The sequence below is a fragment of the Mus pahari genome, chromosome 4, assembly GCF_900095145.1.
Source record: "Mus pahari chromosome 4, PAHARI_EIJ_v1.1, whole genome shotgun sequence".
NCBI lineage: Eukaryota > Metazoa > Chordata > Mammalia > Rodentia > Muridae > Mus > Mus pahari.
The window spans coordinates 92,723,481-92,736,490 of NC_034593.1; the positions used below are offsets into that span (position 1 = coordinate 92,723,481).

At 41.9% G+C, this 13,010-nt stretch overlaps 1 protein-coding gene across 1 annotated transcript in view; it reads right to left on the bottom strand.

Annotated features, from left to right (window-relative positions):
* The window catches only part of LOC110320612 (bile acid receptor-like), a 24,169-nt gene extending 19,827 nt beyond the window's left edge, over nt 1–4,342 (bottom strand). Inside the window, exon 1 of the mRNA XM_021196706.2 lies at nt 4,323–4,342. The gene's annotated coding sequence lies outside the window, so the exon portion shown is untranslated. The remainder of the gene's footprint in view (nt 1–4,322) is intronic.
* Nucleotides 4,343–13,010: the final 8,668 nt, after the last annotated feature.

A 13,010-nucleotide genomic window follows, 5' to 3' on the forward strand; every position in this document is an offset into this window, starting at 1 on the left:
AGAGAGAGAGAGAGAGAGAGAGAGAGAGAGAGAGAGAGAGAGAACTGTAATTTTTTGTTGTAGCTCAGGTAGACATAGAGGCAAATGCCTTTAAACCCATCATTGAGGAGGTAAGGGACAGGTGAATCTCTGAGTTTGAAGGGCTGGAGAGATGGCTCAGTGGTTAAGAGTGCCAAATCCCAGCAACCACATAGTGGCTCACAAACATCTGTACAGCTATAGTGTACTCATATACATAAAATAAATAAATCAATCTTTAAAAAAAAAAAAAAAAGAAGAAGAAGAAAGAAAGAAAAGAAAAGATGGTCTAGCAGAGTTCCAGGCCAGCTGGAGAGACATAATGAGAACTTGTCTCAAAATAAGCAAGTCATTTTTAAATTATTCTAATGGTTTTCAGATCTCCGTGTTCTAAATTGAGGTGAAATTTAAAGATACTAGACTTTTTTTGCAAATACAGAGGAAGTTAGAGAGTGAGAAACAATAACTTTCATGGCATTTTCTAATCATCTAAGTCCTTAGTAAACACTTTTGGTAAATATTAAAGCATCAATGTTGGGCTGGAGAGACGGCTCAGGGGTTTAGAGCACTTGCTGCTCTTGCAGAGAGGGTGCAAATCCAGCTCCTAGCACTCTGATGGTGATTCACAACCATTCGGTTGTGAAAACTCCAGTCCCAGGGGATCCGATGCCCTCTTCTGGCCTCCACAGACACCAGGCACACAGGGGGAGCCTACATACATGCTGACAAGAACACTCATACACACACAAAAAATTACAAATGCTTACAAATCTCCTGAAGCATCAATGTTGGCAAGGTTCATCAGTTTTACTTTGAATAGAAAGATACAAAAAACTAAAAATTATGAGGAAAAATCATCACAATCTAAAACTATTCCTTAGAGGGAATTTGCATGTTTTTGTTATTTCCTGGGAAGGAATTCCAAAAAGGATATGTCTGTGAATAGCATAGTTTCAAGGCTTGGAGTCATTTGGAGTGAGGGAGACCACCAGGCCATCCCAGTTTGTAGCTTTCTCCTCTCCAATAGAAGATAAGGGGCTGGCTCAGAGCTGCAGTCCTCAGGACACTGAGGCAGGAGGCTCATGAGTTTGAGGCCAGCCTGGGATACACAGAGAGCATGAATCAAAAAGGAAGAAAAATATTATCCCCAAAGAAAACAGCAAAGAAAAAGATGGCTTTGTTGCTTTACGGGAGCGTAGATGGTTATTTTCTTTGGTTTATTTGTTTGAGATAAAGTTTTATGTAACCCAGGCTGGCTTTGTTGTGCCTCCATGTCCAGAAAAAAAAAAAAAAAAAAAACAGGATTTTTAAATCATCCCAAAAATATATACAGATGACAAACGTCTGAGTATCTGAAAAAAAATTTAAACTTATTTATTTATATGAGTACACTGTAGCTGTCTTCAGACACACCAGAAGAGGGCCTCAGATTCCACTGCAAATGTTTGTGAGCCACCATGTTATTTCTGGGAACTGAACTCTGGACCTCTGGAAGAGCACTCCGTGCTCTTAACCTCTGAGCCATCTCTCCAGCTGTGGAATTATTTTTAAATTTTTTCTTTGGTGTGTTACTCCTATGAGCTCTGTAACCAAGATTTCTCCCTCTCTGGAGATGAGTCCCATCGTGAGAGGTCCGGAAGTTGTGTCCTGCTCCTTTAAAAGCCCTTGAGCCTCCCAGTCTCTGCTGGTACAGCCATGGTCTTTAATGACATGAATTGAATGAAGCAGGAACAATGCCTCTGGATAAATGTACTGTCATATGGAGTTTCCCTTGACAAACTATATTGAGCAAAAATGGTGACTGTCTGACCACACATAAGGAACTTATAATAATGCCCGTGTCAGGGTTCATGCTACAAATAATGGTGTTCTAAAACCAACTTCTGCTAACATTGCCTTTAAAGGAAAAAAAAAAAAAAGTCTTAAAGTACTGGCTACATCAGATCTGTTCCTGTTTTATGTGCTCACAGGAATACTTGCATCTCTTTTTATTTTCTTGTTTTGTTTTGACTTGGTTTTTGGTTTTGTTTTTCCAGACAGGTTTTTTTCTATGTAACCACACTGGCTGTCCTGAAACTTGTTTTGCAGACCAGGCTGGCCTTGAACTCTCAGAGATCTGCCTCTTTGCCTGCCAAGTGCTGGGAGTAAAGGCATGTGCCACCACACCTGGCACTTGCATCATTTTCTACCCCAAAATTTTCAGAGTTCCAGACCTTTCATATTTAATTTTGCTGCAATTGGGGGGATTGCTTGTTTCGGGGGGGGGAGTGTTTGTTTTTTTGATGTTGCAATGTTTTTGATTTACAAGGTTTTATAACAAAGTTCTTAAAATATTTAATAGGAGTATTGTACATAGATATATAGCAAAATAAAACGTTCAAAAATAAAATATTAATAAAATTAATTTTAAAACATGCTGTAGTGTCAACGAGACACAGCTTTGTGTGAAGACTCTTGCCCTGGAGAGTAATGCCCTGATGGCTGACACCTCGTGATGCAGAGAGAAAACCAACCCCCAAGGGTTGTTCTCTACCCTCCTCACACACTTTATGCCACATGTGTCTGCACACACACACACACACATACACACACACACACACAACACAAATAAATAAATATAACATAATTTTTAGAACACTCAAGTAGATTTCTAGTAAACTAGAGGCATGAGAAAAATTCTGCCCTGCTAGAGAGCAAGGGCCCTGTGGATCTGGAAGGACTCTTTCTTGTTATCTTTCCTAGTAAATATTTATTTAAAACAAAATAACTTAGCTAAAACAGGACCTTTTATCAAGATGAACAACTTGATATGGGCAAAATCTGTTTTTCCTTTAATATCTATAGCTTACTAAAAAAAAAGTGTACTTTTCAAAAATTGTCACTGGTCGGTATTCTGCTAAAAAATGCTTGATTCTATAAATGCTTTTGCATTTCCTTCTCCTTAATCAAAAAATTGGTCTCAAAGATTTTTGTCTGTGTAGAGTTTTAACAGGAAAAAGAAATACTGACTCTTGAGAACTAGATGGCATAGTGGGGGTTCACATTCCTGAGATCTACTTTTGTAGTGTGAATTCTGAATAAATGAAGTAGATTGCTTCAGAAGAAAAATGTTTTCATTTTCATAGCACTTCTAAAAAAAATAACATCATTGCAAAAAATGGTTTACATTGCAAAGTTATTCTCTGATGCAAAAATTGTTAAAAAAAAAAAAATAGACTTTTCGTGCTGATGCATCTTTGAGCCAAGGTTCTCCAGGCAAAATTTACCCTAGTCAGAGAAAATCAGAAGAATGTCTCTGAACAACAGAAAATAAGGTTTATTAACTCTTCTACAAGAGTTTACTTTAGAATATAGAAGGCTCTTTCCAACGTGGACTATTAACCTATAGTTTTGATAGTAATTTATTGACATATAATTAACTCATGAAACTCAACCTTAACTATAGAATTCAAAATATTGAAATCACCACACAACTCCAGAGCCCCTGATGCCTTCAGCCCTCAAATCCAGCAGGAGTCACACCTCACCCCCTTTCCCAAACACCTGTCATCATGTCTCCTCCCTTTTCAACAGATTCATCTAGTCTAGATATTTCATGCAAAAAGGACCATAAGGTTGTGCATATAGTTCTTAAAACTAAAGGTATTTGATTCATTTTATCTCAAATAAATTTTATGGATGAATAATGATAGCAAAAGAGAGAACATGTTAATATTAAAAATACTGAACTATAAAATTAATACATTCTATATTTCAGAAACATAATTTGTATTTATTTCCCTAGTCTAGTCTTTATATCATCATAACAGTTTCAACAGACATGTCAGATACAGTATATATTTCGTAGTGTGTTGGATCTACTTATAATCTTGCCTCTCGATACAAAGCACATTATCAGTGAGCTTTTGATTTAAAAACAGGTTTCACTCAGCAAGTAAAACAGTGAGCATCGTTCCTGGATGAATCACATTAACAGGCCAATTGTCGACTAAGTTCAACTACACTCCAAAATCCCTCTGAGCTTCTACTGGCAAGAATGAAATTACTTTATAATCTTCTGTAGTCCACACAATTTCTTATTTTTAAGGAAAGTGGTTTTCAGGGTTTACCTCTAAATAACAATCTGCTCACTCATTTTTGCAAAATAAGAACTTGTGATGGTAGAGGTTAAAGCCCTCAAAAATGTTCGATAGCACTGTATAGTTTAGTATACCCCCAAAGAGACAATGAAGTTAACTTTCATATTTAATTCAGACAGCAGAAGATTTTAAAATTGTCTTATTTTAGAGAAAACAAATACTCACAATTGGGTAGTGTTCCTGCCGTCTGCCCTCCTCCTCACGGAATGAGAAGAGAAATGTAGCAACTCTGTTGACTTCCCAACTGGGCAGAACAGGCACTTCCCCAGCTTATCGGAGGCTGGACAGGGGACGTTGTGTCCACTTAGGCTCCAGACACTCTGCAGAGCAGTGCCTCGGCTCTATCTCACAGACAAACTTCCCACACAGTTCTCTCTTGGGTTAAAACAGGGCAATTACAGGCTGACATAAATCAAAATATAACTGGTCCATCAGGAACTGAGGCCTTTGGGACCTGCAGGTCCCACTCTTCAGAGCTTCTTATTGTTTACTTAACAAATGCTTTGTGTTCTGAATTTGATATTCTTCTACTTTAGCTATAAAACATTGGGTCTCTGCAAACCAGTAAATAATGTATGCAGAAGTAAGGAGAGCTGTACAGAAAGAACAGGGGTCCACATTAATCAAAAAATTCATTAACATAAGTGCTGGGCAGAAGTGGATGCTCACAGCCAGCTATCGGATAGAACACAGGGCGCCCAATAGAGGAGCTAGAGAAAGTACCCAAGGAGCTGAAGGAGTCTGCAACCCTATAGGTGGAACAACAATATGAACTAACCAGCACCCCCATAGCTCATGTCTCTAGCTGCATATGTAGCAGAAGATGGCCTAGTCAGTCATCATTGGGAAGAGAGGCCCCTTGGTCTTGCAAACTTTATATGCCCCAGTACAGGGGAACACCAGGTCCAAGAAGTGGGAGTGGGTGTGTAGGGGAGCAGGGGGGAGGGTATAGAGGTCTTTGGGGATAGCATTAGAAATGTAAATGAAGTAAATACCTAATAAAATTGGAAAAATAAAATTATTTATGGGAAAAAATAAAACATAGGTGCTGGGACAGTTCAATTTGTCCTGTATCTTCTTTTTCCTACAGAAAAAGAAGTTGCTACACCAATTAAGGTTATGAATAATGGCTTATAAATTAGTACACTGATCAGTGTATATATTATGTGTTTCCTTCCTCTTCCATAAAAAAATGTAATATAAATAAATAAACACCAGACTCTAGTGCTTGCTTAGGCTCTCATAGCTAATTAGTAAGAGATGAGATTCCATGAAAGTCCAAGCAAGATATGCAAATAACCTTACTATCCTTTTGTAAGATGCCACTTATATAAACCAAGTGTGTTGGACACTAATCTCATGACTCATCCCTATAACGCAGTAGTCCTCAACTTTCTTAATGCTGTGACTCTTTAATACAGTTCCTTGTATTGTGGTGACCCCCAACCATAACATTATTTTTGTTGCTACTTTATAACTGTAACTTTGCTACTGTTATGAATCATAACATAAATATGCCTGTTTGTTTTCTATGGTCTTAGGCAACTCCTGAGAAAGGGTCATTGGACCCCTTAAGGATGTCAAACCACAGGTTGAAAACCGCTGCTTTAAGGCACTGTTGGGAGGCAAGGTTACATAGTTCCACTGTTAAACTCTGATTTTGTTGGTAATGTCTTCTCTGACTGAAGGCCTCATCTATTTTGTCTGACTTGCTGTTTTAGTCTTAGTCCAGTGTCTGACTTTGCAGTTGTTACACTCATGATGAATTCTAGTTCCTTGTTTCCACAAGGAAGAATTCCTGATGAAATCTCCAAGTCATGGCACATTAAACTGTGTTGCTTTCATCTTTGTTTTTGTTTTAAATTGAGTCCAGGCTGGCCACAAACTTGCAATATAACTCAGGACAACCTTGAACCTCTGGTCCTTCTGCTTCTATCTCCCATTCTCTGGAATTATAGGCTTGCAACACTGTTCCCTGCTGTACCAACTTGTTTGTTAGTTTTTCTGTTTTGTCTTTGTTTTTTGTAGTTATTTTTGTTGGTTTGTAGTAGTAAACTTCAGACAATTAGATGAGGTGATTCTTTGCATTTATATTTCAGAGACAGGCTCTAACTGTGTAACATTTCTCCTTGTGTGCCACCAGAACACTGAGCACAGGGAACTCAATCAACAGTGCTGAAAAGAAGAAAGTACAAGGCCCCCGCCTGGCTGTGCTTCAAAGTCATGGTCCAGTTTCTAATTATGACACTGAGCCTTGTTTGCTGGCAAATTGATATCACTGATGAACACAGAGGTGGGAAAATCAGGGTGAATGTCCCAGGCAGGTTAAACAGGTGGAATGAACAGCCCCAGATTTGATGTGTAGTCAAAAGACCTAGACAGACAGCAGCAAGATCTGCTCCCACCCTGTCTGTTTGATTTCATCATACTCACAACCACAGTGGTGTTATGAACCATGAAGGAGCAAAAGGAAGCAGGGAAGTGGTCATTCAAAGAGATTTCAAGACATGTGTACATATATGGCAGTATGTTTAGATAGTTAGTGAAAGGAAACAATTTTCAAATTCTGCACACGACACTGTCACCTCAATCATATAGTTCACTGATGTGCTCTAAAAGGGTAAGTGAGGAATTCTCTTAGTCTATCAATAAGTCACAGACATCTCAAATAAAGAGAAATTTGTTTATGATAAATATTAACACCGTTGCCTTGCCAGCAATGATCTGAAGGGCTAGAAATCTAACCTGCTTCTTTTATTTATGTATCTGTGCTCGCTATCATTAGCTGATTGGCTGCTGGGTAGAAATAACTTACAGTGGTTTTCACTTGAATTTTTTCCTGGCTAATCACGCTGAGCATCTCAGGTCTTTGTCACCCATCCCTCCTTGTCGGCTTGCATTCTGTTTATCTTTCCACTGTCTATTTTTAAACTTTACCTAGCTATTAGGCAACCTTTTGCTGCATTTGTGAATGGTAAAATAGTCCCAGGACCTAACTTGTCCTTTTTTCCTTTTCAAAGTGTCTTTTGCAGAGCAAATTGTTTTCATTTTGATTATCTACAATGTATCAAATGTTCTGCTAATGGACCCCACTCCTAACATTAAACCTAAAAAGTCTATGACCTATTGTATATACAGAAGAGTTGTCTCCTTAATTTTTAAGTTTTATATTTAAGTCTCTCACATATGTTTAGGTCACAGATTTACAAGCTGTTATCTTTGTGTTAAGGGATCTCAGGAACATTGGTATTTGTCTAGGAATGTTTAATTCCATTTTGCAGGAAGGTGATACTTGCTCAAACTATTTGTTGAAGAGGTGGTATGCTCTTCCTTGAACTGTTTTGCACATTTGTCACAATTCAGTTGAGAACATTTGTGTGAATTTGTACTCTCTACACTGGTACTATAACATGTGTTGTGCATGTACCTGACTTTATCATCCTGTCAAGATTTTAGTTTTCCATAACCTCTTTGTCTTGTTTGGTCGGTTTGGGTTTTGAGACAGGGTTTCTCTGTGTAGCCCTGATGGTCCTGGAACTTGCTCTGTAGACCAGGCTGGCCTTGAACTCAGAGATCTTCCTGCCTCTGCCTCTCCAGGGCTGGGATTAAGGTTGTGTGCCACCATCACCCAGCTATAACCTCTACTTTTTAGTGTAATTTTCAAAATTAAAGATAAGCTGCAGAAACCATCTCAGTGGGTTTTTTGTTTTGTTGTTTTGTTTTTTTGTTTTGTTTTGTTTTGTTTTTCGAGACAGGGTTTCTCTGTGTAGCCCTGGCTGTCCTGGAACTCACTCTGTAGAACAGGCTGGTCTCGAACTAAGAAATCCACCTGCCTCTACCTTCCAAGTGCTGGGATTACAGGTGTGTGCCACCACTGCCCGGCCAGTGGGGACTTTATAGGAAGTGTGGTAAACCTGATGATCAAAGTAAACATCCTGGCTTCATCCCGAACCTTAAGGGGGAAAGGTGGCTTGTCTTGTTTTATTTCTGTTGCCTGGTTGGTTGGTTGATTTTCTTTTCTTTTCTTTTCTTTTTTTTATTTTTTTGGTTTTGGGGGTTTGAGATATTCATTCATTCGTTCGTTCGTTTGTTTGTGACAGTGTCTCTCTACATAGCCCTTGGATGTTCTAGAACTCACTGTGTAGACCAGACTGGTCTCAAATTCACAGAATCTTCCTGCCTCTGCCTTGTGATTGCTGGGATTAGAGGCTGGTGTCACCATGCCTGGAAGTTTTTTAGACAGGGTCTCCCCACATAGCTCAGGCTAGACTTGAACTCCCTAGGTACACCAGGCTGATGTTGAATGATCTGCCCTCCTCAGCCTTGTCCAAGGATTGGTCTTAGGCCACCCCAGGCAGCTAGCACCCAAATATCTTGCTATTGTGATGTTGGCGAAAAGAGTTTTGTAGATGCTCTTTATCAAAGTAGACTGAGTCTCTATACCTAACCTTTTACATGAATATTTTTGCTCTGACCCTTGATGAAAACTGTATCATGCAGTGCACAGTCACGGGTGGAGCTAGGAAATGATTACATCATTTCTTCAAGTCTCAAGAAAGAAGAGGGCATGACTCACCTAGGTGTGGCAAAGGAGAAAGTTTATTGTGGATAAAGGGGAGAGCACAGGCAGAGGCAATCTGGAAGGGTCCAGAGTAGACATGGCCATGTAGTGGGGGAGGGGAGAGGAGATGGAGAGCCCAAAGGGGTAAAAGGGCAAAAAGTCAGTAGCCAACCCAAGAGGACTGATTGTATAGGAAAGAGCAGCTGGGGGGAAGGGCAGGCCCAGCTCCTGGGCTGGAGAGTTTAGGGTTAGAGGTGTGGTAGGAGGAACCTGTAACAGGTAGGTACTGAGGGATGCTGGGAGAACCTGGAGGCAGGCTGGTATGTTAATAGGCACCTCAGTTAGTTTGTCTCAGGTTTGTCAGAGAGTGGAGGCCTTTGGAACTCAGGAATGTAAAAATCACATGGGCTTCTTTTTCCTGACAAGCAGAGTTTGACTCTAAGACTCCTAAGATGGGTGTCTAGGGTGTCAGTGAGCAAGCTAGGGTCAGCCACTGTGTCCTCTCCTCTCTTACATCCAGATAACAATAGAGTCTGGATGTAAACAGCTAAAGGATTGAGTTGGCCATAGTGCTTGGGCTTGCTCTGTGGTTTCTTGTGACTTACCAACTTGATTTGCTCCTAACTTAACCCCTACAAGCAGCAAGAAGTAACAAAAAAAAAGATGTAGTCCTAGTCCCTTTGTTATAAGTGGACTCTTCTGAGGTCTGGGGCAGGATTTGAGTATAGGACCAGCACTAATTAACACTCTAATCATGATCAGAAGCTGACCAGAAATGAGAGGCTGAAGATAGACTATTTGGAAACTAAGTGACAGGTAGCTCTTACTATCTAGGCCTGCCTTGGGAAGCTTGACTAATCATACAGAGTAAAGTTATGTCACCAAGGACTGGTTAAAATGGTGGGCTAGAGACACTGGGCACCTTCTAACGACTGTGTGAGTTTCAAACAACACACCGAGGAAGCACACAGCTGTATGGAAGAGATGTGTGATAAGGAAAGCCCCAAGAGTGTGACAGTCACTGGGGGACAGTTAGAGACCTGGTGAAAACTGGGAACACTGGGCTTTAAATTGGTCAAAAAAACAATAAGGAGCCAGGAGAGAAAAGAGGGTCCTGGCCACCATCCAAACAGCAAAAGGCAAAAGGCAAGCCTCCGTGAGGCCACAGGGGCATAGGCTGGCATGCTACATGATGACATGTGTGTATGTAATCCCACATTTAGGAGGCTAAGGTTAGAAGACAGGAAATTGGGGTCTGGCCTAAGACGCAAAAGATCCTGTCACACAAACAGCGACACCAACAAAACATCGGTGGTCTGCACAGGAAACAGATACAAGAGGAGGCAGAGGCTGACCCTAGCTGGCTCACTGACACCCTAGGCACTCATCTTAGGAGAGTCTTAAAGTCAAACTCTGCTGGTCAGGAAGCAGAAGCCCTGTGATTTGTACATCCCTGAGCTCCTAAGGCCTCTACTCTCCAAGACTGGCGAAATGATTATTCGCCCTGAGAACCAATGTGGTTGTGCCTTGGGAACAGATTTACAGACTTTGGTCCACATAGTGGGAAGTATGTGGACACTGCAGAAGGGAACAAGGGGTGCTTTCTGGAGGAAACAATGGCCCTCGGTTCTGAGAAGTGGAGGGAGATCAATTGTGCACATATATTTACCACAGAAAGCTAGGATAGAGAAATTAGGCTGAGGGTGAGCAGGACCATTCAGTAAGGCCAAGTGCGAGCACGACCATTATTCAGTACCCATGTGTCGCCTCACCCCTCCCCCAGCACTGCTTTGTCCTGACTATAGTCTCCACTCTCAGAGCTGGGGGGAGGGAGGGGAGGGAGAGGACATTAGATGGACTAAGGCTGCTGCTCAGGCATTTCCCACGCCCACATGCCCAATGGCAGCACACCTCTGCCACAAGCAGGTGCTCAACCTGCTAGTCCACAGGCTAAGCCAGCACAAAGAGTTTGAAAGCAGCTGCTACACCTGCCCTGTAGGTCCTGCAAAGTCAACAGTAGCAGCCAAGCAGTGAGCCACAGGAGTGTACGGACTCTGGCATGAAAAGTAGGGCAGGCTCAGCATACCAACAGTCCTTTCTGGTGCAACCTGTTTGGATTTCAGAGAGAAAATGACTCTACCCTTCCCCAGCCCCACCCGTGCACATCAGATAAACTGTGAAACTATAAGCCTGGGGGGTGGGGGAAATGAATCATCTCTATCCTCTCTCTGCCCAGCGCTCCAGACATAATCTTTCTTACCTCCATTGTGGAGAAGCAATCCAATTTCCCATGGTAATCTGGATCAGTCACCCATCCTAACACTGTTATAACACTTCTTAGCCTGTGCTTGAGAGTCAGAGCTACCAGTAAAATACGATGTTTGTTGTGGATCCTGGCAGGAGTGCCCTCCACTCTGGAACCAAAACTTCTAGGCCAGCAGGACTTCAGGTCTCAGAAACAAGAAGCAGGAATTTTCCTAGTGAGTCGCTAGGAATGATAGTGAGTGGAAATATTCCCTCTTCTACCCCTTGATTCCTGGAACCATGGATCCTGGCTATGGGAGTAACTATACCATATATTAAATGCTGATTCAAAGCATATACTGTCTTCTAGAGAACTGTGTCCCAGGCCTCCTGGCTGCTGCCACCTAATTGTCACTGTAACTGTGTCTTCAAAAAGTGCCTAGGTTCCATCTTTCTGTCAGGCCAACTGCTTCAGGATGATGGGGAACATGGTAAGATTCTATGATCATGGTCCCACTGTCACACTTTCCTAGTGGTGAAGTGAGTTTCTTAGTTAGAACCAATACTATGTGGAATACCATGTTGGTAGATAAGGCACTATGTAAGTCCAAAGATGGTGGTTTTGGCAGAAGCATTATGGGAAAAAAAAGTCAAATCAATAACCAGAATAAGTATCTATTACACTGAGTACAAAGCTTTGTCCTTTCCATGGAAACGTGGCCCAATGTAGTCAACCTGCCACCAGGTTGCTAGCTGATGACCCCAGGAAGTGGTGTCATACCTGGAGCTCTCTATAGGTCTGTGCTGTTGGCAGGTCTGGCACTCGGCAGCGAGGCTGACTGTCCACGGAATGGGTAGGTCATCATAGCCACTTGATTATCAAACTCCTCAGCTGAAGTCACCTTTTGATGAGCACTTACATGGGACACAAATATCCTCACATCCTTTGCCCATTTGGACAGATCTATCCACACACTTCTTCCCCAGATGTTTTTCTCACCAATTTTCCAATCATGCTCTTTCCAAGTCCCTGACCATCCAGCCAGTCCATCATTGGTGACAGCCCATGAGTCAGTGAACAATTGTACATCTGGCCATTTCTCCTACCAAACAAATTGTATGACTATGTGTACTGCCCAGGTTCTGCCCTCTGAGAAGAGCATCCCTTCACCAGTGTCTTTCAGGGTTGTCCCAGAAAGTGGCTGTAATGCTGTAGCTGTCCACTTCTGGGTGGTGCCTGCATAATGTGCAGATCCACCAGTAAATCAGGCCCTAGTGTTCTCTAGCTCGGTCAACCGGTCATTGGGAAAACTCTATGTAGATTTAGGTGCATGCTTGGCAGCAGACAGCATCATAACTGCTATAGGCATTTGGGCAATTTGTTTGTGTAACTTGCTTGTGCCTTCAAGCGCTGCTCAGGCACGATCTCATATATAGCACTTCCATTTGATAATAGACTGCTACTGTGCAGTCCTTCTTTATGACTTGGAGGGTCAACTAATACCCAGCTCATGATGGGCAGCTCAAGACACATGGGAGCTTGGTGGTCATGTCAAACATTCAGTTTACACTACAGCTCAATAGCAGGTCAAGAGCTGTCTTTCAAAGGGAGAATAGTTGTCTACAGATGATGGGAGAACCTTGCTCCAAAATCCCAAAGGGCTTTTCTGTGATTCACTTACAGGGGCCTGCTAAAGGCTCCAAACAGCATCTCTATCTGCCACTGCCACTTCAAGTATCATCAGGTCTGCTGGATCATATGGTCCAAGTGGTAGTGTAGCCTGCATAACAGCCTGGACCTGTTGAAGAGCCTTCTCCTGTTCCAGGCCCAACACAAAGCGAGTAGATTTCTGAGTCACTTGATATAAGGGCTGGATGACACACCCAAGTGAAGACTGCTGTCTCCAGAATCCAAATAGGGCCACTAAGTGCTGTGCTTCTTTCTTGACGGTGGGAGGGGCCAGGTGTAATAACTTATCCTTCACCTTAGAAAGAATGTCTCTGGATGCCCCACACCACTGGACTCCCAAGAATTCCACTGAGGTAGA